We start from the raw sequence: 27,411 nt of genomic DNA, 5'->3' as shown, positions 1-27,411 counted from the left end.
AAATCACACTGCAATATCATCAGTGAATTAAACATTTCTCTTGGGTCATATTCCATATTTCTCTTGGTATATCAGTAAGAATTTGATTAGTTCTGAGATGTTTTTATCTGAGAATCTACTTAATTTATCTTTTATTTTTTAGTTCTGAGAATCTAATTAACCTTAAAATTATTTTGTAGATCTAGTCTACTAAAGTTCAGACCAACAGTACTTACATATAGCCTAAAATACCCTATTAAAGCTACAGATCTAATTAGGATTCCATAGTAATAGAGGACGTGCATGTCTCTGTATGCATATATGTATAAAATAAAAAATCATCTAATTACAAAATAAACTAAAGATTGACTATTTTAATTATACCTAAATAAATTTTGTATAGTTGTACAACTTCAAGCCAACTGAAAAGAATATTGGGACATTAATAATTAAAGCATGGATTTGGAAGCTTTATTCACTGCTTACACTATTTAAATATTATTTTCTTTTAATTTTAAATAAAAAGAAAATTGATATTGATTCAAGAACAAAAACTATCAATGTTAATTAATGTAAACAATGTTTTAAGAAACTATCAATAATGTTAACTAATGCAATCTATTATTATGATCCAGTTTTTGTTGTTGTTGTTTGTTTGTTTTTAATATAACCTTTCTGGGGGAACAATGTGAAATCATAGAAAAATTTTGAGGAAATCTGCCAAAGCAAGATAATTTTAAAATGAGAATCAGAAAAATATTGTTTGAAACAAGGATTATTCCACAGAAGCCCCTAGATTCCCTAACTGCATATCCATATACACATCCACACACACACACACAAACATACACGTACACACACACACACACACATCCACATCCACACACACACATACGTGCATGCATGTTGTGTGCTAAGTTGCACCGGACTCTTTGCTACCCCATGGACTGTATCTAAGGGCTCCTCTGTCCATGGAATTCTTCAGGCAAGAATACTGGATTGCCATACCCTCCTCCAGGGGATCTTACTGACCGAGGGATCAAAGCCACATCTCTTATATCTACTGTATTGGCAGGCAGATTCTTTACTACCAGCACCACCTGGGAAAACCACCCCCCCCACCCCCACCCTCCCCACACACACATACCCATAGTCAATTCAGAAAGAACTGTAAGTTTACAAAGCATGCATAGACATCATTTTCTTCTAGACTTTACAAATGTTGTAAACATTTGAATTCCATTTCTCTTTGTAAATCAGACAGAATCACTGAGTCCATTAACTTACTTTGCTATGGATATCCAAGGACATCACTCTACAGCATACATTCAGAAACTTAATAAAAGACAAACATCCATACTGAGCAGGATGTTAGTATGATATAGTAAAAATAATATGGTCTTTGGAACTACGTTAGTATGATATAGTAAAAATAATATGGTCTTTGGAACTACAACCAAGAGTATTCAGAGTTGCTGCTGCTGCTGCTATGTCACTAAGTCATGTCCAGTTCTTTGTGATCCCATGGACTCACCAGTCTTTTCTATCAATGGGATTGCCCAGGCAAAATACTGGAGCTAGTTACCATTTCCTTCTCCAGGGCATCCTTCTGACCCAGGGACCAAACCTGCATCTCCTACATTGGCAGGCAGGTTCTTTACCACTTTGGCACTGGGGAAATTTAGCGCTGTTATAATTTAGATAAGCAACAAATTCTATCTGAGCCTCAGTTTCAACAGCAATAAAATGAAGAAAACTGTATTTAAGATTTATAACAATTAAATGAAGTCATATATATATATATATAAAAGACTTTTTATGGAATCTGACATTTAGGTGTTAATATTATGGTGCATATCATCATACATTTCAAAACTTTTCAGTGCTACAAATGAGGCAACACATGACTTATCCGGAATTATACTTGTGGAATTATCAAGACTAAAGGAGGCTTTCACTATTCTTTCTTACCAAGGATACTGGGGGAAAATATAGTCATAGAGGAACATTTCTTATAGTAAACATGTGATGTAAAAATGTTTCCAGGCACCTGGGACAATAAGCCATGCAGATATGAGACACAGAAAGGTTTCCACTTCTGGCTGATCCCATCTGATTGAGTAGGACCTTCCCTGCCAGCTGTTAAAAACATCTAAATAGTCTTATGGCTACAAGACACCAGTGGTACTCGGTACCAGTTGGCAGAACAATCTGCCATTTCCTGTTACCGGTTTCAGATTTCCACTAAAGATATCATCTCATGACCAGAAGACTAAGTGTGGTGTAGAGATATCCAGTTTTCAATTTTGTGGCTCAAACTAGAGGAGTTCTGTTACATTAAAAACTATCACACATCATTCCCTTATAGATAGGTTCCAAATGCTGCACCTACATTGCCACTGGACCAGAGTTAAATCTAATAGATACAGAACATAACTAACAGTCCGTCTGCCAGCAAATGATTCAGGAATGCTATATGAATACATTTTTCCTTTTAGTAAAATCAATGCCAGCTCAGCTGCTTGCTGAATGACATTGCTTGAAGCATTTTAAGAACCATAATCAAGAAATTCAACAGCAATCTCTTTCATCAGGACTGCTAACAACCTTTATCATAGACAAGCCAAAGTGAACAGAAGCACAATGTATAAAATAGGGTCTTTATATCACCATCTTGCTATATAAATAGAGCAGCCCTCCTTGGCTGTACATCAATAATAAAGTAAGCAAGATTATTTTCATCACACCTACAAGCCTTGAGTTCAGGACCTGACTGTGCCCTTGGTTACTCAGCTGTATGATCTTGATCCCATGTCATACTTTGGACTGGAAAAGGAGGAATTAAACTAAGTGATTTTTAAATTCCCTTTCATCTAAGCTTCTAAGATCGTCCTTATCCACCCTCAGTGTAGGAAAACAGATATCTCAAGTTTCTACTCACAATACTAAAGTTACTCAGTGTTTTATTTTGTTTGTTTAGTTCAGTTATTCAAGGACTATGCATGGCACATCTATTATATGCCTGGCAGACTGCAGAATTCTGCAGATAAAACAACAGTCCACAGTATTAAGAAACTTAAAAACAATAATTCCCCAAGCTCTGAATTACTATAACATTCATTGTTTTGTGCAGACTTCTGGACTTCAGTATCCTAAGATATCTTTTAATTATCTGATGACTAACCCATGGTAATGCAAACTGCTTACTACGGCCCACTGTTCCCACAAAATGAAATTCTTGATAGTTGAAAATGGGGTGAGTGCCGGATTATCTTATTATTTAAAAAAAATACTGTTTAATAATGAAGCACAAAATGTACCAAAACTGTAGTTTTTGCACATAGGAGTGAAATTAATTCTTTGCTGTTCCAATAATTATTCTATACTGATCAGAATTTCTGAATATTAGGTACACACTGCTTTGTTGAACATATATAGAAAATATATTCATAATTCATTCATAAATTATAGTTTATATGGTAGAAAGGATATGTCAAAGCATGGAATCCATAATGAAATTATACTGTGATTAAAAGGGGGATTTTTAAAGTCCCTTTGAACTTTAAAATGTGAACATTCTTTAAACTTCTGGGTTACTTCTATAGACTGTAGAGTTACAAATTTTCACTTCCAGTTCTTGGATCTATATATGGTCTCAAATTTCACATAAGATGCCAAGGGCTGACTGTTTTATTGTTTTTGTTTTAGGTTTGAGAAACAGTATAGCAGAGAAATCCTTCAAACTAAATAAAAAGGAAATAATTCAACACTACCTCCCATGTAACACTGAAGTAATCAGAGTCACACTTTATAAACTACCACAGTAAAGTAATTAATTGCTTCCTTAAAAAGCCCTAGAAAACTTAAGACTGCAATTCCAAATGGAACTCACTACAGAAGCAGCCAAAATACTGCAATAAAACTCTTTAATATTCAAATTAAACTTGAAGTATTTTGTACCAGTCTGAAACAACTTCAATTAAAGAAAAATAGGGGGGATTGTTAATAAGATTCAAATTCTGATTTATATAGCATAAATAACTCTTAAGCATCCAGGTATTCATTTTAGCAGCAAAGAATATTAACAAGTAACACATTGGTTCCCAAAGTGGGTAAGCAGAAATGTTTCAGCTCTTTCTCTTATAATTTGGTATAACAGATTCATTGGTAGTTTGCAACTGCACCTTACAGATTTACTTACTCAAATGAATGAACCAGCCTTTGAAAAAGCTCTTTAAAGTATTATTAAACTTTGGAGGAGTTGACTTGTTTATGACATCTCCATATTTATAACCCAATTATCTGAGACTACAACAGGAATTAATATACCAGTAAAATTCTGCCTGGAAAGTGCTATATTTTCTATCTAAATTCTAATTTATCGGTTACCACATTATGTTTATTTTAGCTGTAGTCAAAAGTGGCCTTTAAATAAATAGACTAGAAAGCTGTGTACTGCAAACTTACAACAATGCAAAAAATGAAAAACAAGTCAGGGACCATCTAAATGTTCAAAGCTGGGGGGGGTGCGGCAATTAAAGTCTACAAAATGAACTTAATATCCTTCTGAAAAATCCTAGAGAGTAGTGATATTTTTTGCAAAATGTAGATCTGGGTGTCTAGCGTTTAAAATAAGTATGATTATGGAAGCATTCAATTAATATGTTTTCAGGTCTCCTTTCCTGTTGATTGGGCTTCCCTGGTGGCTCAGCTGGTAAAGAATCCACCTGCAATGCAAGAGACCTGGGTTCGATCCCTGGGTTGGGAAGATCCCCTAGAGAAGAGAATGGCTACCCACTCCAATATTCTGACCTGGAGAATTCCATGAGCTGTGCAGTCCATGAAGTCGCAAAGAGTTGGACACAACTGAGCAACTCTCACTTCACTTCACTTCCTGTTGATTAAATAAGCAGCTACTTTAGAGTTACTCAGCTAGGCTGAATGGTCAAGATACATGAAATTCCTGGGCCAATCAAATGATTTTCCTGGAATAAAAGTGCCAAAAGAGGAAAAAAGAAATAAAATCAAGAACTATAGATATTTCTTTTGTTTTGTTTTTTAGTATTTATTTGGAATGCAGGAATTCCAAAAGAAGTTTTAAGTTCCCCCTGGAATAACAGAAAGAAAATCACAAGATATACTGTAGGACATGTAAAAATCAAATATGAAAAGTCTGGGTTAGTATATTAATTGAAAACTTTTCTCTAGAGGTCATTCTAGGGCATAGTCCTCATTTGATATAAAAGGAAATTGAGACCCAAGCATCAGAAATAGTAGAAAAGATGATCTAATGAATCTGGCTTAGTGAAGACCTCTAATTTTCAATCTGGTGAATAAGAAAAACTAGATCAGAAGGGGCATCCAAGAATAGCTATGATCTTTACTAACAATCAAGTTCATGGTTACAGAGAACATGTCTGACCAACACCTGAAAGTAGCAGTTATTCTGATTTCCTCATATCACACTGTTTTTTCTTTTTAAAACATTTTAACTTGATGTGTTTTGAAATTATGTTTAGGAATAGTTTGGAACACATATTTGTTTATTCTTTCACTTCTGCATTGAACATTTATTTTTTCAGTATCTCCCATCCTCAAAGAGTGAAAGGACTGGAGACATAAAGGGAAACCAGATTAAAGAGTTATTTCTCTCAGAGAGTTAATAGGGTGATAAGACAAAGGTATTAAACATAAAACTCCGATAAATTGTGACACATGTATTGATCAGGTATTGAATAAGCATATGTTTTAACCCAATTTAGGTGGGCAAAGAAGTTTTTATGTAAGAAGTAAATGTTTAAGTTAAGTTTGGAAGGACAAATATTTATTAATTAGAAACAAAAAGGTAATGACTGAGTATGATTAAGGATGTTGAACTCACTGATATATTGTGTCCATGTGCCACACACATTTGCTACAGCATAAAAATATGACTAACACTTGACCTATTTTATTTACTGAACTTTTGAACTTCTTAAAGTCAGTCAAAATTGGTCCTTTAACATAATTATTTTCAAAGCTTAAGGGGAACTGTTGCCATTTCCACATGTCAATGATTTTCAGAAAGTGCTTCATGTTGGAATGAAATCTATTCAATTACATGGTAAATCACATTTGTCGAGAAAACACATTATATAACTAAATGCAAAGAATTATGGAGCCTTAGATGAGACTGTTAATTTTCTTAACAATATTTAGAATTTTTGAAACATTTAAATTTAAATAAAAATTATATGCTCAAGTATAAGTAACTAAAGGTAGAATGCAATGAAAAATAGCTTTCTCTACTTATTTTAACATCTTTTAACATGAATAGATATATTAGATTTTGTAATGGAATTTAGTTTTGATAAAAAGGAAAAGTTGACCCAGCTAAAATATATATTTATTCCTTAATATGAATACAAACCTCATTATATTATATCAATATGAAATAACCTTTAGTAACATGACAGCTGAGCTGATGTGGAATGATACTCTTCCACCCTCATTAGTAAATGGAACTTCTGGATAAAATATAATAAAAACAAGTAAGTAGAGGCATTGTCTGTTTAAGAAGGAGTAGGAAGGAGGGAAGGAAGGAAAAAAGGAACAAAAATCTCAAGATGCCAGAAACAAATACCTTATTCCAATACTAAACAGTTGTCGATGCACTGAGTCTTCTATAGTAAGAAGAAAAAAAAACCAAAACACTAAACATGAATTTTCAGTGAAAATCACAACCAAAAGTGCAATCCACTCTGAGGCATAACTAGCAGAATCAAGAAGTAGGAGTTAATAGAAATGTATGTGTGTGTTGTGTGTTAGTCGCTCAGTTGTGTCCAACTCTTTGTGACCCCGTGGACTGTAGCTCACCAGGCTCCTCTGTCCGTGGAATTCTACAGACAAGAATACTGAGGTGGGTTGCCATTTTCTTCTTCAGGGGATCTTCCTGACCCAGGCACTGAACTCAGGTCTTCAGCATTGCAGGCGGATTTTTTACCATCCAAGTCACCAGCGAAGCCCATAATATACATTTAATAATGTCTAAATAGGCTCAATTAGTATTCTTAAATTTATTTCAAATGGAAACATTATATCAATAGAACAAATTTTAAAAAATCTATATTTGCCATAAATAAAAGCTAACTATAAACATACATACAATGAAAACATAACAAAACTATTATTTAATAACACTACTGTAATATAAACAAGTAAATATAAGTAATAATAAATCTAATTGATTAATAAAAAGTGTATCTAAAAGCCCCCAAAAGGGAGGATATAAGAGTGTGGGATTAATACATTTGGTATACTGCTGTTTGTTCTAAAAGTGATGAAATAAGTTGACAAGGTGATTTAATTTCCTGCTTTAGTCCTAATGCCAGCCCTTCATTTTTAGACATATTGTGGTGGTCATTACTGTTGTTATGGAACTGACTACTAAGATTTAGTCCCTAACCAAAATGATATGATCCTATTCAACAACACTTTCCTACAAATGGCATTTGAAGCGATGATGAGTCTGATTTTCTCTGAACCATCTTACGTTTGTGGTTTAAAGAGCTAGGAAGAAGATGAATTTTATCTATTCACTGCAGTCATTCAGATTGAGAAAGAATTTCCAAAGGAATTTATACAAGCCTGTAAAAGTTGACTGAATGAATTAGTGACTGACTATATTTTTAGATGACCAAATTAACATGATTCATCATAACCTAAGCATGAAAAGCATGGCTCTGATTTTTCCATTCACTTTGTTATACATTGAATACTGACAAAGCTTGCTTTGTACAGATTAATTTTAGTTTTTTCGAATGACCGTATAGACTAGAAATGTACGTTATTCTAATAATGCAGTTCTTCATGTGAGCATAATATATTAATTGTTTTTTTCTTCTAACACTATTAATAAGAACTTTTCTATGAAGTGAAGTGAAGTGAATTCGCTCAGTCATGTCTGACTCCACGACTCCATGGACTGTAGCCTGTCAGGTTCCTCCATCCTTGGTATTTTCCAGGCAAGAATACTGGAGTGGGTTGCCATTTCGTTCTCCAGGGGATCTTCCTAACCCAGGGATCAAACCTGGGTCTCCAGCACTGCAGGCAGACTCTTTACCATATGAGCTATCAGGAAATCCCAACTTTTCTATAAGAAATCCAATTAATTACTGACACTAGTAAGAAATAGCAGCTATTGGTTATCACACTGTTAACAAAGAAGTAGGGAAAACCTATGGATCCAGTTCCTTACTCTTAGTAATATCAATGGCTTCACCAAGTACTACTCGTAAATTTTCTTTCATTTCTAGGACTTCCCAGCAACAACAACAAAAAGAAGATTGTGATGAAAAACTTAGTATAAGTGGTATAATTGTGAAATGCCATGTATCTCCAGGTTGATACATTTGCCTTTATGTTTCGTAGCACACAAATACTTAAGTTTGAATTTCCTTGGAAGAGATGAGAATTTGAAAGCAAATAGTTAATGCAGCAGGTGCCCGGGACATTGGTAGGGTGACAGGGAAGTATTACAGGAAAGAGGAAACAAAGAATTTAATATTAAGCGAGCAACCACAATGAGTCTTTGGAGTTCAGTTCTACAAGAAAGTTCAGAAACATGGTGCAAAACACATCCTTTGAATTACTTCACCAGAAAGAAAAAGGAGCTGAATATTTATACGTGAACTTCTGAGACTCACTGGTTGAGAACTGCGCTCAGAGAGTTTTGTTTCTTTGCCACTCTGTTCTACAATACAAGCATGGCTGAACAGCTTTCTGTGATTCTGCCAAATGCCTTAGGCTCAGAGATACATTTACTGGTAGTTGCAAATATCTGGAAACAGACCAAAATAGTAAGGTCTGAGGAATATGAGTGAGGCATTGACAACATCTGCTACAACTGACAAATGATTTGGATAATGAATGCCTTTTAAGGACTGATCTATGGCACATACCAAAGAAAACATCACATAGAACTGAAGGCAATCCACAATTTTCTTTTATTTATATATATTTTGCTAACTGGTAATACCTTATTGATCAAGCATTGGGAAGAATGCTGTGAGGTATACTGTAATTCTATATATTACAGTTTAAAATAGCAATCTATCTTGTCTCCACTATCTATACTTAATTCATGAAAGTTCTTTGGGGCTTCAAGGAAATAATCCCGCCCAAAAAAGGGTTTAAACAATAAAGAGATTTACTATCTTATACGACAAGCAGTCCAGACACATGCTAGATAAAGGAATGGTTGATTCAACAGCTAATAACATCACAAATTTGTAAGGTTCTTTAGCAGATGGATTTTGCCTTCAAGCCAGACCTACTCCTCCTGCCTCCAATCCTTCCCAGCATTAGGGTCTTTTCCAATGAGTCAACTCTTCGCATGAGGCCAACTGAACTGAACTGAACAGACATACTCATGATTACTAGCTGAGTTTTAACTTATAATTGAAACCATGCTCAGTAAAGGACAGGTTTACTGCTTTAATGAACCTCTTTTTAAGAATGAATATATTGTTCGAAAGCACCAAGTACAATGTCCATTCACTATTTTAAAGTTTAAAGATTTTTAGTATATTCACAAAGTTGTACAACAATTTAACTCCAGAACATTTTCATGAACCCTACAAAGAAACCCCATAGGCACTAGTATTCACTTTCAGTCTCTCCAATGCCATCCCCTGTTAAAAGCTAGTTCACTTTATGTCTCTATGGATTTGCTTATTCTGAGTATTTTGTATTTGCCTATTCTGGGAATCACCCAATATGGGGTCTTTGGTTTTTGGCTTCTCATACTTAGTATAACGTATTCAAGGTTAATTCATATTTATTAGTACTTCATTATTTTTTTAAGATTGTATTAGGAACAGGATGACCACCAGTAGCATCACTAAATACTTCCAACAAATGAATATTTAGTCATTCATCTACTGGTGAACATTTGTTTTGTTTCCATTTCTTGGCTATTATGAATAATGCTGCTGTGAGCATTAGTGTAAAAGTTTATATATGAGCATGAGTTTTTAATTTCCTTAGGTATCTACCTAGAATTGAAATTTTTTGGTCATATGGTAGCTCTACTTAACTTTTTTAGGAACTGCCAAGATATTTTCCCTGTTGGCTGCACTATTACATATTCCCACTGGTAATGTATGACTGTATTCACATCCTTGTCATTATTCGTTCTTTGTTTTTTTAAAAATTTTTATCTAGTGAATATGAAGTTGTATAACATTATGGTTTTGATTTGTGTTTCCCTAATAATGTTGAACATCTTTTTTACATATTTATTGGCCATTTGTATATGTTCTTTGGTGAAATATCTATAAATTATTTGTCCATATTTTAATTGGAATATCTTTTTTTATTGTTGAGTGGTAAGTTTTCTTTGTATATTCTATATGCTAGACACTTATCAGAGATATGATATGCAAATACTTTCTCCCTTTCAGGGGTTCTATGTTCACTTTCTCCATAGCGTCAGTTCAGTTCAGTTCAGTTGCTCAGTCGTGTCCGACTCTTTGCGACCCCATGAATTGCAGCATGCCAGGCCTCCCCATCCATCGCCAACTCCCAGTCTACCCAAACCCATGTCCATCAAGTCAGTGATGCCATCCAACCATCTCATCCTCTGTCGTCCCCTTCTCCTCCTGCCCCCAATTCTTCCCAGCATTAGGATCTTTTCCAATGAGTCAACACTTCGCATGAGGTGGCCAAAGTATTGGAGTTTCAGCTTCAACATCAGTCCTTCCAGTGAACACCCAGGACTGATCTCCTTTACGATGGACTGGTTGGATCTTCTTGCAGTCCAAGGGACTCTCAAGAGTCTTCTCCAACACCACAGTTCAAATGTATCAATTCTTCGGCCCTCAGCTTTCTTCACCGTCCAACTCTCACATTCATACATGACCATTGGAAAAACCACAGCCTTGACTAGACGGACCTTTGTTGGCAAAGTAACGTCTCTGCTTTTTAATATGCTATCTAGGTTGGTCATAACTTTCCTTCCAAGAAGTAAGCGTCTTTTAATTTTATGGCTGCAGTCACCATCTGCAGTGATTTTGGAGCCCCCAAAAATAAAGTCTGACACTGTTTCCACTGTCTCCCCATCTATTTCCCATGAAGTGATGGGACCAGATGCCATGATCTTAGTTTTCTGAACGCTGAGTTTTAAGTCAACTTTTTCACTCTCCTCTTTCACTTTCATCAAGAGGCTCTTTAGTTCTTCTTTGCTTTCTGCCATAAGGGTAGTGTCATCTGCATATCTGAGGTTATTGATATTTCTCCCAGCAATCTTGATTCCAGCTTGTGTTTCTTCCAGCCCAGCATTTCTCATGATATACTCTGCATCTATAGTGTCATTTAACCATATATATATATTTTTTAATTATGAAGTCTTATTAATTTATTTTTTCTAATGGTTGCTCATATTTTGGGTGTCATAGCTAAGCATTATTTACCAAATACAGGACCATGAAAATTCAGCCCTATGTTTCTTCTAAGAGTTTTACAGTCCCTACATTTAGGTCCAGTTTGTGTTCATTCATGTATATGGTGTTAGGTTCAACTTCACTCTTGCAAGAAAATGTCCAATTGTTACAACACAATTTCTAGAAAAGATCATTACTCCATTGAATGATCTTGATATCTATGGTTAAAAACAACTGACATCCTTGTTTAAGATTTATGAAAACTAAACTTTTGAATACTATAATGCAATAACCCTAGGTATAAATTCTCTTCATTCTCCAATTTTATGTTTTATTTCGCTTTTTATAAATTGGTCATGGCTATTGTAGGTCATTGGTTTACTGATTTTCCAAATTATTTTGAAAGATTGTATTCCTTATTATATATTATCATTATCTCTGTTTTTTGGTTTGTGTTCAGGTACTATTTTGACGGGAATTTTCTCAAGTGTGAGGAGATTAAAAAAACAAAACAAAACAAAAAAACTGTCTCCATCTTTTCATTTGTTTCCATGCCAGAGCATTTTCTTACCATTTAACCTGTCTTGCACTGAGCCTAGGATTTAGCCTGAGGTAAAAGTTTAAGGTATTCTCCAATATTTTCTGAGCATGCATTTTGCTTTGGGCAAGATTTCAAAATTGACTTTTTAAATATTCCGTGCACATAGAGTCCTTTTGAGCTTCCTAATTTCCCAGAGAAGTTCTCTCCAATGTTTTCTTCTGGACCTCAAGCAGTCTATTGAATGTTTTGGGTTTTTTTGCCTCAGATATCTGTGATTTGTTAGTTCACCTTGCCACATTTTTGAGCAATGCTCACCACTTTTCCAGTCTGAATTATGAGCTAGGTGAAAGAAAGATTGGTGTCTTGCATTAACTCTGCAGATCAACCATATATGTGTTCGAGCAGACATACATAATGATTTGTGATGAACGGCTTCTCTATTCCTGCCAAAATGAAGGATCAGAGTTCTACATGGGAACACAGACTTCCCTCTTCAGTAGCAGTGCCATGCCATAGAGGGGAATGAACTAGTATGAGTAAAAATGCCATAAAACTTTCTTACCATTTTGACATTTTCTTTCTTGGTTCAGTGCTTGCTTGGTTGTTGTATATCTTTGACTCCATGGTTCTGAGAAAGTTGGAACTCATGGTTTTTCTTGGATTTTAATGTCTCATTTGGAGGAGAGAGGCTGGGAGCTGCCATTTTGTTGATGCTCCTTCTCCTGCTCTATTCTTTGACCAAAAGAGCCTGAGAATAGTTGAGAAAAAATCAGAATGTATTTGTTAGGGTTTTGGATAAGGCCATCTGATCAAACAGTACACTAATTTAGAGATAAGCATAACTGAGTCTACTTGAATCACCTTTATTTAGCTTTGTGTTCAGGAAATTTTGTCCAGGAAAGAAATGGATTTAGACCACCTTAGTTATGATGTCTTACTGTGTTTTCTGAAAAATCTTCCCCCCGCAAAGAGAAAACTAGATTAAAATCCTATTTTCTTCAGGGAATTCTTGAAAATTGTTTTATCTGAGGTAAGAGCTTACCTGAGCAAACTGCTTGCTTAAAACAAGTCTACTTATCAAGAATCATTTAAAGGTAAATATTCATTATTCCTCAAGTCTCCTGAAAAATGAACAAAATTCCCAACCTATATAATAACCTTCTTTAACACTAATTTCTTCATAAAACTGTAATTGATAATATTGTGTGTGTTGACATCAAAATGAATGCTAACTAGGCAACCAATCTTATGAGGACAAAAACATTTGGATCATCCTCGTAATTGAAATTGAAGTTATTTAAGTATGTACATTTTCATCATTTTTTTCTTAATTTCGACTCCATTTTTTTGTTGTTGTTGGATTCTGTTTCTATGCAAGATCATATTTTTCTTTTTTTTTCCACTGTTCTATTTTTTAAAGTATGAATCTCTATTTAAAGTCAAAGGAGATTCAATCCATGTAAACTTTACAAAGATGTGAAACAGGGAGAAAGAAAGATGTCCCCAAAGGGTAGATTGCTTGGTCAAGAGTGGCTCAGATTGAGACAGATAAATTAACTGTTGCTACTATATTTTCCACAAAACATTAGAGAAAGTATGGAAAGGTTGAACATTAATGGTTCTTTGTCTAGTGATATCCTGTCCTTGTCATTTTGAATAATGTTTTCTTGAAGGGACACCACTGTTCTAAAGCTGTGAACTCAAAGGAAAAGTCCAGTTGACATTTTGGTGCTGAGTCTTGTTTTTAATTTCTAACTACCAAGAGAGGTATCAGAATCAGAGATTTTTAATTTTCTTTCCAGTTTAATGATTATTTTAAAATTATTATTAAATTATCTTAAATTAAATTTTAATCCTTTACAGAGGAGAAAGTCACACTGGTGTAAATCACCTGAAAATAGAATTTTATCCCCTAGTCATGTTTTGAAATAAGATAGTGTTTTCAAAATGGCTGTCTATATCTTGAAGGTTGATTAAAGATATACAAGATATTTAGCTTGTTGTGAGCTTCTTCCAGGCCATTTTAATGCCTAAGCAGCACTTAAGAAAATTGGACATAATCCCACACTAAGCCTGAAGCATAATCAATCTATTCAATAATCTCCTCTATGTCTTGACCTCATAAGGTCATCCCATTGTTAGTAAGACTTGATACAAAGTCAGTGATTCAAAGCTACAGACAGCCAGATAAAGCATGTAGTAGAGATACCCATTTAAGCACTTCTTCAACAACTTGACCTTGAAAAATTTCCAAATCACCAACTGTGTCAGTGGTTAAAGAGGGTCACTTCTTGAACATCTGACAGCTCCTGAAATATCTTTCTCTCATTCCTGAGATGATTAGAGATAGAGACTTGGAACTTATTTTAAATGTGTAAGTGGCAATGTGATTCAATTCAGTGTAAAGACTAATAATATACTATCTGTTATGAATCTAATATTTTAGCTAGATTTATTGCCCCTAATGACAACCTTCATGCCATAACACGTTTCGTGTCAACTCCACATGAACTAGCAACATATATTTAGAGTTTTTAAATTCATAGGCAGCATTAAAAGTTTAATAATTTTATGCCTAATGAGACTATCACAAAGATATTTCTAGGTATACCGTCCTTGTGAGAATCCTAGTTATTGTTGTTTGTTATTTCTATATAAGTAACAACTTAGTTGGTCTTAAATATATTCACAAGTTATTTTCCAAAGGACTTAAGTGTCCTGAGCAAGAGATTTTGCAATGATCTTGACAATCTTATAATTATATTAGTTTTTATTCTCAGTAAAAGTTAACTGTTATTAGTATTTTTTAATGTTAAAAAATCATTACAGCTTTTGAAAGACAAAATTTTAGCTATAAGTTTATCAATATGTTTTAAAATTAATTTGGAATATGTTTTATTTTATTTTTTTTAGACTGTTTATTTTATATTGAAATATAGCCAGCTGGTAAAGAATCCGCCTGCAATGTGGGAAACCTGGGTTCGATCCCTGGGTTAGGAAGATCCCCTGGAGAAGGGAAAGGCTACCCTTTCCACTATTCTTGCCTGGGGAATTCCATGGACTGTATAGCCCATGGGGTCCCAAAGAGTCAGACACAACTGAGTGACTTTTACTTTCACTTTCACTTTCACTATAGCCAATTAACAAAGTTGTGATAGCTTCAGGCGGACAGCAAAGAAGGTTTTTTTTTTTCCCTTTCGAGTGTGTCACCATTAACTTTTTTTTTTTTAATAAATTTATTTATTTTAGTTGGGGGCTAATTACTTTACAATATTGTAGTAGTTTTTGCCATACATTGACATGAATCAGCCATGGGTTTACACGTGTTCCTCTTCCTGGATCCCCCTCCCACCTCCCTCCCCATCCCATCCCTCTGGGTCTTCCCATTGCCCCAGCCCTGAGCATTTGTCTCATGCATCGAACATGGAATGGTGTTCTGTTTCACATATGATAATATACATGTTTCAATGCTATTCTCCCAGAACATCCCACCCTCACCTTCTCCCTCAGAGTCCATAAGACTGTTCTATGCATCCGTGTCTCTTATTCTGTCTCGCACATACGGTTATCGTTACCATCTTTCAAATTCCATATATATGCATTAGTATACTGTATTGGTGTTTTTCTTTCTGGCTTACTTCACTCTGTATAATGGGCCATTGACTTTTAAATTTCAAAAATTTGTTCCTGAGAGGCAGCACGAGAATTATAACTACAGTTCAGGTACAACAAGTAGACATGCCAGCTCCTAGATCTACATAATAATTGGTGCTGTCTTTAGTCACTAAGCCATGTCTGACTCTCTGCAGTCCCATACACTGTAGCCCTCAGGCTCCTCTGTCCATGGAATTGTACAGACAAGAACACTGGAGTGGATTGCCATTCCCTTCTCCAGGTGATCTTCCTGACCCAGGGATTGAACCCAAGTCTTCTGCATTGAAGGCAGATTCTTTACTGCTGAGCAACAAGCGAAGCCCCTACATAATTATAAACAACTGCTTGAGAGTAAATAACCTAGTGCATAGGATCACAGAGGAGTTTGTCTGCAAGAAAACATTTTTTTTTTTTAATTAAATGCTTCATTCCAATGCCTGTTTTTAGTGTTGTTGAAGAAAAGTTTCTACTTACAGTATTTTTAATTACACTGAAGAAAGCTGAACGTTTTAACGAAGAGTGGAACTCATTTTTAGACCATCTTTCCCCATCCTACCATTTCGATACAGGGTAAGTGTTGCAGAGGCTTTCACTTAACTTCACAGTAAGGGCTCAGCTTGGCTTCTTGGATGCTTTTCTGAATTGGAGGTGAAAAGGCACTGGTGTCGAATGACCAAACACAGTATACCTAAGTATTAGTGACTCACAGTGACTTTGATTAAGAAAGATACCTTAAGGGAAACAGGCTTCCCCTTCTCCATCTTGAGTCACTAGGCCTCTGTCTTTTAGTTGTGAGAAATGTAAACCGAACTCTACCTTAAAGAGAAATCAACTGATTCATATAGCCAAGGATGGATAGGGGCATAGGTCTCAGAATCACACAAAGAAACTGATGGATTAAAAACTTAGAACTCTGGATTTAATGGCTCTAGGGATTCTTTTTAATTTTCTTGAACAGATCTCTAGTCAAGCCGGAATCAGGATTGCCAGGAGAAATATCAATAACCTCAGATACGCAGATAACACCACCCTTATGGTAGAAAGCGAAGAGGAACTAAAGAGCCTCTTGATGAAGAAGGTGAAAGAGAAGAGTGAAAAAGCTGACTTAAAATTCAACATTCAAAAAACAAAGATCATGGCATACAGTCCCATCACTTCATGCCAAATAGATTGGGAAACAAAGGAAAGAGTGACAGACTTTATTTTCTTGGGCTCCAAAATCACTGCAAATGGTGACTGCAGCCATAAAACTAAAAGACGCTTGCCCCTTGAAAGAAAAGCTATGACCAACCTAGACAATATATTAAAAAGCAGAGACATTACTTAGCTGACAAAAGTCCATATAGTCAAAGTGATGGTTTTTCCAGTAGTCAAGTATGGGTGTGAGAGCTGGATCATAAAGAAGGATGAGCGCCAAGGAATTGATCCTTTTAAATGGTGTTGGAGAAGACTCTTGAGAGTCCCTTGGACTGTAAGATAAGACAAGTCAATCCTAAAGGAAATCAGTCCTGAATATCCCTTGGAAGGACTGATGATGAAGCTGAAGCTCCAATAATTTGGTTACCTGATATGAAGAGCCAACTCATTAGAAAAGTCCCTGATGCTGGGAAAGATTGAAGGCAGGAAGAGAAGGGGTCGACAGAGGGCAAGATGGTTGGATGGCATCACTGACTCAATCGACATGAGTTTGAGCAAGCTCTGGGAAATGGTGCATGACAAGGAAGCCTGGCATGCTACAGTCCATGGAGTCACAAAGAGATAGACATGACGGAGCAACTGAACAGTAACAACAAGGGATTCTCTTTGACCTTCTCTCGTTTCTATTTATTTCTTGTGCTGGTCCAATTTCTTCTACCAAACATCAGTTAACAATAACCACATGTGAGCAACTCCAATGCAAAAGCACATGGTGTCTCTAAATATCCATGGATTAATACAAAGGACTTCCTTGGTGGCTCAGACGGTTAAGCATTTGCCTACAATGTGGGAGACCTGGGTTCAATCCCTGGGTCAGGAAGATCTCCTGGAGAAGGAAATGGCAACCCACTCCAGTATTCTTGCCTGGAAAATCCCATGGACGGAGGAACCTGGTGGGCTACAGTCTATGGAGTCGCAAAGAGTCGGACACGACCAAGCGACTTCACTTTCACTTTCCATACAAAGGAAGGACACTGATTTGCCCATTGTATGAGCCAATCACTATAGTTTGGGCTATAAGTTTCAAAGTTCTATTGCTGATTTCTATAGCTAGAAGACTAGTCGCAGTTACAGAAGTAAAGATAGAAAAGCTAGCTGGACAAACAAAAAAATTAACATAGTTCAAGACACTATTCCTTGCTGAAACACTTCTACAGCATCATTATAGGTGTTTCTCCAGGATCAAATTGGAAAAACACTGAGTATAATGAAGAGATCTCTAGTTCTGTGAACAGGAGACTCAGCTTCATCTCTTCTCTGCCTCTAAACAGTTTTGTGATGTTGAAAAAGTCACTTTGCATCTCCTGGACTTCATTTTGAATATCCATAGGATAGCTTCAAGTTTGCTATTCTATAAAGTTAATTTCTGTGAATAAAAATGGCTGCTACTGATAAGCGTATTCTATTGTTGGAGAGCTCAAAGCTACATTGAGCTGAATTTTGTCTCTCCTACAGGTAGTATAGAGATTAAGAGTGGACTCATATCAGATACCCCTGAGTTTGAATCCTGGTTTATGATACTGACCAATTTACTCAATCTCTTTCTGGTTCAGTTTTCTCTTCTGTAAGGTCAGGATAATTATTGTACTACCCGGTAAGTCTGTTCAAAGGATTTAATTAGAAAATGCCTATAAAGTATTTGGTAATGCACCTAGTACATACAAGCACTGAATAAATATTAGTCATTGCTATAATTATTAATATGGTTTTCATTTTTTAAAGAATTTCTAAGTCCGATGTTTGTCCTACTCTCAAGAGTTATTAAGAATTTTTTGAAGGATAATTGCTTAGCAATGTTGTGTTTGTTTCTGCTGTACAACATGAATCAGCTATTAAGTATACATATGGCCCCTTCTTCTTGAGCCTTTAAAGAATCTCTCTTTCATGGGACAGATCCAGATTTTATTTATTTATTTATTTATTTTTGTCTCTCACTCTTCCTCCTTTACCACAACTCTTTATTCTTTAGTATTGGGTTGGCCAGAAAGTTCATTCAGGTTTTTCTGTTAAGTTCTCATGCAAAGCCCAAATGAACTTTCTGGTCAACCCAATAAACAGGTTCTTCAAGATCTTCATACAGAGTACAAAGGTATCTTTCCTTTTCAGTTGTCCAAGGTCAGAAATTAACTGCTGTCATTTTAATTGTGTTCTGAATAATTTATAATCTAGAGGAACCACAATGTAAAATATTTTAAAAAGTAAAGCTGAATGCACCTGGAGAATGTGGACTGTGGGACCGTGAAGAGCAGGTAGTTGAGCACGGACAGTTCACTTAAATATCTAGATTACATAAGACTACTTATTTAGGAACTGACCCAAGCAATTTGGTCACCTTTTTTGCATGATGAAAACTTTCTTTGGATCATTTGTTTTCTGGCATATGCTCCTGTCCAAAAGAAGGTAATAAAAGATGGGAAAATAATTTGCTACTTTTAAATGATGCCTACAAGATGCCAAAACATCCTACAGTTGGGTAAAAGTGCAGTTAAACTAATTCAGAATCATGTAGACAAAGTTTGTCTGTGGGAAAGGCATTTTTTTATTGTCTGTCCCAAACAGGTTGGTTTCCTTGTCTGTCTTGAACTAGTATACTTTTATGAATGGTAACATTTTAATTTTAATTAAACATAGAAATTTAACATGGAAATTTGTATTTCATTATCCTTATAACCTTGAAAGATAGGTAAGGCAGAAATTTTAATTATCACCTTCATTTTGCCAAAAGCATTTGCTCAAAGTTACCCAGCTAGCAGATGTCAGAGACTTACAAACAAATAACATAACTCTAAGTGTTCTCATTAATAGAAAATAGTGTAATGTGTTCCTTCTAGGTGTCTAATGTTGTTTGAGATTCTTTAGACAAAGCATTAGTGTTGAGGTTGATCATAAATGCATCTGAAGATCAGTGGAATTATGTTGGGACAATTCTGAAATAAACATTCAAGGAATGATATCCCCTAGAGTTCAATTATCTGAGCTAAAAGTGTTTGTAATAATAGATCTTGTTATACAGCTGGTGAATTTCTCTGTGTGTTTTTCCTCTTTCCATCATCTTTCAGTTTCTATTACAACATTCTTAGGAAATTACTAACAAATTAATAATTGCAAAAGCATATATAGGCTCAAGGTCCGTGTACTGGTAGCCATTAGCCACAATGTGCTAGAAGAGATATGATACTTGGCTGTTGAAATACCAGTCAAATAGAACTAAATAATCAACGTTCAGAAGACATACTTGGGATAGAGTAGGTGAAGGGAGGGTGTGGAGGAAAAAGATGTCTGCATATTCATTTGGGATATTTACTCCATAAGGCATACTGAGTGAAAAAAAAAGAATGAACTCATGCAAGATCTGCACACAGCTGGAACCATGATGCTAAGAAATTGGGAGTTGTTTTATAAATGAATGTTCCAGCCTAGGAGTAGGATCTTTTAACAGCAGCCTCCTTTTAGTAGTGCCATTTTAGGCACTTGATCCATAGAGGGAAGTAATTAAGTTTAATAGATGCAATCCTCATTTTGAGGACACCCTCGACTTAAAGTAGCAGGGGGGCATAATTAAGTCTAATAGAAACCATGGCTTGAGACTGAAGATACTCTATGAAGCAAACACAGACCAAGTCTATACAATACCAACTACCCAGTCAACCAGGATCACAAACTGTGCTTATGTCCGACTATTCAATCAAAGCCAGGCTAGATGGTTGTGACGTGCTTGTTTATTTATTTTGTTTGAATCACATTTATAATTGGTATTGGTGAATACTAACCACAACGTTTAGATGAACTTAAGGGTCATTAAATACCCTTTACAAAGTTAAGTGAAGAAATTCAGTAATTAAATGTGTGTTTCTAACCAAAATAAAACATAAAGACATTTGAATTGAAAATGTGTAGCCCAAATCATCAGATTAATTGTCTCTATTCCCCATTTTAAGTTTAAACGGTATACTCTTAAATATAGTTAAAATTAAAGAAAATCATTCAGATTTATAGTTCAGTCAGTTCAGTTCAGTCGCTCAGTTGTGTCCAACTCTGCGATTCCAAGGACTGCAGCACACCAGGCCTCCGTGTCCATCACCCACTCCCAGAGCTCACTCAAACTCACGTCCATTGAGTCGGTGAGGCCATCCAACCATCTCATCCTCTGTCATCCCCTTCTCCTCCCACCTTCAATCTTTCCCAGCATCAGGGTCTTTTCCAATGAGTCAGTTCTTCGCATCATGTGGCCAAAGTATTGGAGTTTCAGCTTCAACATCAGTCCTTCCAATGAATATTCAGGACTGATTTCCTTTAGGATGGACTGGTTGATCTCCTTGCAGTCCAAGGGACTCTCAAGAGTCTTCTCCAACACCACAGTTCAAAAGCATCAATTCTTCTGTACTCAGCTTTCTTTATAGTCCAACTCTCACATCCATACATGACTACTGGTAGTTTTATAGTTAGATCATAACATACTATTTGCTGTTCTATCTGCTATGGGTAAACTTGGTTTGATGCAATGGAAAGAATCTCAGTCTGGCAAGTAAGAGTTCTTGCTTTTTATCTTGTTTCTGTTCATTTGGAGAAAAGTGGGGGAAATAATTAAGTTTACAAGATTCACTTCTTACTATTGAAGAGTGTAAAATATTGGGAGAGAGCAGCATGTAAAAATAATTATGGTCTAATGCATTTAATGGCTTCCTAGGTGGAGCTAGTGGTAAAGAACCTTCCTGCCAATGCAAGAGACATAAGAGACACACATTCAATCCCTGGGTCGGGAAGATCCCTTGGAGAAGGGTGTGGCAATCCACTCCAGTATTCTTGCCTGGAGAATCCCATGGACAGAGGAGACTGGTGGTCTACATTCCATAGGGTCACACAGAGTCCTACAGAATAGATGTTTATAGAATGTGCTGTAAGAGATGAGAGAGGGAGTCATAGGCAACTGAAAGAGAAATAATGAAAGAATTTTTCTTTTTTGTTGGATCTCAAAGAAGGATAATAAAAAGTCCAGGGAATTGAACTAGAGGTGGAACAAGCAGTACGTGCAAGTGTGTAAACAAGGGCCTAAGACATTTCTCTGAGACTCCAGTGTACATGGAGGAAATAAGGTAAAATATGAGTGGAGTTAGAAGGCTCTGGTTGTTCAGAGTAGGTAGGAGTTGCGGTGAAAATTAAAATCTGATCCCAAATAGCACACAGCTCTGTTGAATACATTCAAGAGTTTGATTTTACTCTTTGTAAAAAAAATCTTTTAAGCTAAGGGGTTATTTATGTTCTGTGTTTTTACTAGAACTGCATGAACTTGTACTTTTTTTTCTTTCCAAACATTGTACAGTTCACTGTGTTTTGCATGAATGTGAATGAGAAAATAATTGGTCATATTCTGTATTCACTTTTATGTCATACTTTCAGATTTATGACCTTAAGAAGATTTGAAAAATTATGACTTTAATAAATTTATCATCTGTTGACATTCCTGGAATACTTTTATTCTCAGATAAAATACTGGAAATATCAGAATAGTACAAATTGACTGTATTAAAGAAATAGTATACATGTAAAGAACCAGGAATGTAAGAAACTCTGCCTTCTGAAATCCTGGAGGAGGGTATGTATATTTTAAGAGAAGGCTGTGAACTAGGAAGAAATAATGGAAGAAAAAGTTAAGGAGAACTTAATGTCTCCTTTAGGCTCTGGCATAAAATGGCTGTGAGAACTGACATGTCACTCCATTCCTCCTTATTCATTAGTTCTATAAATGTTCCTTGAGTCTCTACTGTGTTTCAGACACTGGAGCATGAAGCAATGATGGACACAGTTCTTGACCTAATTGTGCTTTCCTTTAATGAGCTTAAGTCAGCAACGATTCTTTGAGAGCAAGCAACAAAAACTAACTGGAGCTCTCACCAGCTCGAAAATGACTTAGTTAGAAGGACCCAGGGTAGCTAACATATTTGAAGGGAAACTAGAAACCCAGGTTTCAGAAAGACCAGAGACCAATGAATTCCAGAAAACCTGGTAGCTGGAACTAGGAGAAAATGGACTGTGTCATGGGCATCAGGGGAGGAGCAATTTTCCAAAGGAGAATTGAATAATCTCTAACAAAAGAGGTAATGACACTGGACAGGCAAAATAAAATGTTTGTCTACAAAGCACCTCTTATACCTTAGGTGATATCTAAGACTTTTATGAGTTGTAAAAATTGTAGAAGTAAATATAAGATCATGATATGGTGTTTCACATTTTTTGGTGTACTTTCTTTAATATACAACCCTGCCATGTGTGACTAGAATCTCATAAGTAACGGAAGATGGCTTTCATCCCAAAGTGAAATGAAAAAAAAATTTAGTGACAATATGTTTTTTTTCAAAAGAAGAGACCGTGATTGTATTTACAGTAGTTCTATAAATAAGCATTCTGCAATCCGTTACACCTTTTAGGGAAAGAGCAAGGTTCAATTCTATAGCTCATCTAAAAAATACGCTTCTTGAGTTGAGATGGCCCCAAAGAGATTTATTTAATGGATTTATATGCTCTCAGAAACTGTGGGTTTAACATGGGCTTTCTGACAGACATTTAATTACCGACTTTGGTCACTGCAGCGATGACATTGGTTCTCTAGTTTAAAAAAAAAACGATAGTATTATCAAAAGTAACCTGTAAAGCTATATTAAAACTACCTTTACTAATCCTCCCTTTTAAGAAGCATTGTCTTCAAATAGACTCTGGGTTTGAAATCAAGAATAGTTACTGTAAAAAAAAAAAAAAAGCTTAATAATATCCCTCTACTCCACTATATCTTTACAAAATTCAATTATTTCTATCCAGTGCAGCATAAGAAACATTTGGCAACTGATTAAAACAATTCTTAAAGCAAATTATAGCACTGTCAGAAAACAAGAAATCAGAATGTCAAAACACAGGGGCATTTCTATGCAAAATGTCTTGTAAGTGTCTTTGACAGATAATTTCTCTCTGTTTATTATATTAGTTTCATTAATTTGGCCCACATCAAGCAAAAGGAAAAGAATGTATGTCATAGGTTTGCTATTGGAAATAAAAATTCCCAAATGAATAATATTCCCAAAGATAACCAAAGTAGTCATGTGGGAAAATTTTATGCCTTAATTTTATACAAGCTTACTCAGCACTGTAAAAATCTATGTACAGGTTTATAGCTGTAGAGATCCCAAAATAACTGCCTTTTTTTTTTTTTTTAGTAAAGCTGCATCTATAAAATTTCAGCTACTACTAATATGTAAATGCCATTAAACCTAGATTTTATTTATTGCTTTCTGGTCAGAGCCAAATATAACAATATGTTATTTGTCCTATATTCAATGTGCATTGTAAAAGTGAACTATGAGCTACACAGATCTGTGTTGTGTGTTTTAAAATATACTGCCATTTTGATTTAAATCTATATGTTACTTATACATTGTTTACAAAAGATTACAGATTTTTCTCCTCCTAAAACTGAAGAGAAACTCAAAGACATATATTACAGATATATGAAACTATACATTAGTAGTGAAATAAGGTTGCCCACAAGAAATCTGGCTTCTTCTCAATAGATTCCCTTCCCATATCAAAATTCAAGCACTATAGTCTTGGACCCAGCCTTATAAAATCAGTTAGCTCAGTTAGCTAACTGACTCTGTGCTTTGTACAACTATGAATGCTTGTTTCAGTGAATCAAAGCCTCGACTATTGTCTTTGGTCACCATATTTGTTGCAGTATATTGAAATAAAGAGACATGAAACAACAATCAGTCAACAAGTGTTTACTGAACCCCTTAGAATTGCTTGGTAAGAAACTTCATACTCATTTTATGAAACTGGGCCTTAACTTAAGTAGAGAAACAAGTTGAATCATGGGGTTTTATAATTATACCTACCAAATTAGCAAGCACTATATTGGGTAAATTTTGTATACTACTTTTAAATAATAAAATCTCAATTGTGAAGGCTTATGAGATAGTGTAGTGGTGATAATGAGGATGAGAGATAGATAGACAGAGAGTAGATAGAAATTTTTGACTTAGAAAATAGTTTTCGAAGGAATTTGGTTTTGTCTCAGGAACTCAGTAGGTGTAATCTGGATTTATTCTTTCTCACACACATGCATGCACAGGTACATACACACACATGCAGACACACACACACACACTCTTCTGCCTTTTTTGGTATAAACTTCATTCTCCAGTAGCTCACTCACTCTGTATAGTTGATTCCCAAATTCTAGGCTTGTATGTTTATATCTTAGCAAGTATCCCTAGTGGAAGAGAGACCATCTCTGTTTTGAATAGTTACAAAATGATCCAAATATTGAGATAATTGTTTTTCTGGAGATGAATTGGGATAGCTGATTTCATGAATCTGTCTCTCATTCCAGGAATGTAGATCAGTTCTTCCTAAATCACAGGGAATGAAAATAGAGAGAGAGAGGGCTCATTACAGGAGACAACTATGTGCTGGTTTCAGAGGAAGGGTGAAAAACTGTAAACAAATATAGCCAGAGTCCATAGCTGGCAAGAAACACAACAATGAAAAAAAAAAAAAAGTGAGAATTATACAGTGTAACATCAACACCAGTTTTATGGTGTTTCTTACTTTCTGTTATCTTCAACTTTCATGTCTATGATCTTCACACAATTCTTTTGTGGTCACTAAACTCCAGCCTCCCCCATTCATCAGAATTCTCCTCTCAGATAACCAAGAGGAGTCGGGGCTTATGCCATATAGGCTGAACTACTCAAGACATGGCTTGGCATGAATATGGAAGGGAAATAGCTTAGTGCTGTCAGTTTGGAGAAAAGAGAAGTAAGCTAAATGAGCCTCTTGATGAAAGTGAAAGAGGAGAGTGAAAAAGTTGGCTTAAAACTCAACATTCAAAAAACTAAGATCATGGCATCTGGTCCCATCACTTCATGGCAAATAGATGGGGAAACAATGGAAACAGTGAGAGACCCATGAAATTAAAAGATGCTTGCTCCTTGGAAGAAAAGCTATGACCTACCTAGACAGCATATTAAAAAGCAGAGACATTACTTTGCTGACAAAGGTCCATATAGTCAAAATGATGGTTTTTCCAGTAGTCATGTATGGATGTGAGAGTTGGACTATAAAGAAAGCTGAGCACAGAAGAATTGATGCTTTTGAACTGTGGTGTTGGAGAAGATTCTTGAGAGTCCTTTGGGCTGCAAGGAGATCCAACCAGTCAATCCTGAAGGAAACCAGTCCTTAATATTCATTAAAAAGACTGACGCTGAAACTGAAACTCCAATACTTTGGCCACCTGATGCAAAGAACTCACTCATTGGAAAAGACCCTGATGCTGGGAGGATTGAAGGCAGGAGAAGGGGATGACAGAGGATGAGATAGTTGGACGGCATCACTGACTCAATGGACATGAGTTTGAGCAAGCTCTGGGAGTTGGTGATGGATGGGGAAGCCCGGCATGTTGCAGTCCATGGAGTCGCAAAGAGACAGATGTGACTGAGCAACTGAACTGAAGTTAACGTATCAGTATTCTAGACCCACATTACCAACTCCCCGCCAGACAACTTCATCTATATCAGCCCTAGCACGATAAATTCAATTATTCTAAAACTAAACTCATTCATTGTGTCTAGACTGAATTGATTCTCTTTCCTGTCCTCAGTTATCATTTGACTTGCTATTAAACTCTTCATAATTCCTCCCTTAGAAGCATTCCTATAATTTCTTTTACATTTTTTCCTTTAATTTGAATTTTCACTAGATAATGAATTTACTTTAACAGTGAGTAGTTCTCCTCCCATGTCTAACTTCTAGTTCCCTAAATCTTACTGAGGTCAATCATAGCTATGAATTTCTTGGAGGTTAACTTTATTAAGGGGGCTTCCCAGGTTGGAAGATTCTTACTGAATCTTATATATACATATATACAGGAAATTAAGACTCTTGTCTATAAATTCTAAGTATTTTAATCCAAGTATGTGATTTGCTTTTGATTTTTCTTGGTTTTGTAGAATTTATTTTTATGTTCAAGAATGTGTCAACTTTTCTTTTACGGATTTTGAATTTGATATCATAAGTAAAAAAGGTTTTTTCCACTCTAATACTATTAGAAAACTAAAAAATGCCTATATTGTCTAATAATTTTATGAAAACCCCTAGTAATTCTTTTAATCTCATATTCGAATTATTCGTTCTCCATTGTCTCTGCTTCCCTGGAAGATTATAAACTGCTACATGTTTGTAGCCTTGTGGTGCTTGTTATTAAATATTATACCTTGTCCCTAATCATCACTAAACAAATATTTGTTCATTGGAAATACATTGCAGGCATTGTTCTTTTCAAATCTCTACATAGAAGTGCCTAATGCCAGTAGAAGGTTCTCTTTGCATATTTATTTAACAGACCATACTGTCCTTTTTAAGCAAAAAATGATACTTGAATATAGAACTGTTTTTTCGATTAAGGACTGTGAAAGTTATTCTCTGACCTACTTTCAAGTGGAAGGAATGGGTGGAGAGTGTGAAAAGAGAAGAAGAGATTTTTAGATAAGGGTATGGTTTGAATTTAGATACACCTAGTTCTGAGTCTTGCTTTTACAGACTGAGGCTACAAGAACAAAGACCAGTTTCCAT

General features: G+C 35.5%; 1 long non-coding RNA gene across 1 annotated transcript in view; it reads right to left on the bottom strand.

The window, feature by feature from the left end:
* The window catches only part of LOC145520802 (uncharacterized), a 367,809-nt gene that overhangs the window by 330,922 nt on the left and 9,476 nt on the right, over positions 1-27,411 (bottom strand). Inside the window, exon 3 of the long non-coding RNA XR_014064835.1 lies at positions 12,503-12,688. This is a non-coding gene — a long non-coding RNA (uncharacterized LOC145520802). The remainder of the gene's footprint in view (positions 1-12,502; positions 12,689-27,411) is intronic.

This window comes from Giraffa tippelskirchi, chromosome 9, assembly GCF_054371585.1.
Source record: "Giraffa tippelskirchi isolate mGirTip1 chromosome 9, T2T-mGirTip1v1.2.pri, whole genome shotgun sequence".
Taxonomy (NCBI): domain Eukaryota; kingdom Metazoa; phylum Chordata; class Mammalia; order Artiodactyla; family Giraffidae; genus Giraffa; species Giraffa tippelskirchi.
Note: the sequence above shows the minus strand (reverse complement) of the source record. Positions and strands in the feature narration are given on the sequence as shown.